Below are 913 nucleotides of genomic sequence, written 5' to 3' on the forward strand. Positions count from 1 at the left end.
CCCCCCCATTGGCCGGGTTATGGAATACATTTTATATTATAAAATACAAAGTACCAACCATTATATTCCTTAAAAACAGTGTGAATTCAACGTTGAGCGTATTATCTTAAGTAACAACGACCTATTATAAGCAATAATCGTATAACATATTTTTTATAATAAATCAGTCCCTACTTCCTACTAATTAAATATATCACTAATATATTATGTATGTGTTATAAAAAGTATATAATAATGAAATATTACAATTAACTGCTATAAGACTTTATTGAAAATTGTTTGTTAAGATGATGTTAAATTTTGATTTACTTTGTTTAGCCCCCCCCATTCGAAAATCCTGGGTACGCCACTGTATCTATGATTTTACCACGGTTTTTTGTTGATGTATAACGCGTTATAACTTATAAGTACCTAATAGATATTATGATATGATTAATTTGGAATTTATTATAGGTACCTATTATAGGTCAATTTTTTTTTAATACCATAGATAAGTATATATTATATGTCTAATACATAGACTGATATACCGTCTCCGCTCAGAATCGTTTTTCTTATACAGTGATATTATATCATTGAATTCAAATTTAATACTGATCATTATACAGTGACCCACTTCTAACCTACTGTACAGCAGAGCGACATCCACTTACCCACCTTTTTTATTTTTGTCACCACCAATTATAGGTTTCATCTTAACGCAAATCATAGGCGTGTGCAGGGGGGATGCCGGGTATGCCATGGCATCCCCTGCAAGGTTATTATAACCAGTTTTTAGTTGTAAATGTTTTGATTATAAATTAGAATCATGAACCTACCGTATCTTAGTTTCAATAATTTAAATATTTTGAATATTTTTTTATATTATTTTCTTATAATAAATATTGGGAGTCAAATATTAATTTGATTTCAT

This window comes from Acyrthosiphon pisum, chromosome A2 (assembly GCF_005508785.2).
Source record: "Acyrthosiphon pisum isolate AL4f chromosome A2, pea_aphid_22Mar2018_4r6ur, whole genome shotgun sequence".
Classification (NCBI taxonomy): Eukaryota; Metazoa; Arthropoda; class Insecta; order Hemiptera; family Aphididae; genus Acyrthosiphon; species Acyrthosiphon pisum.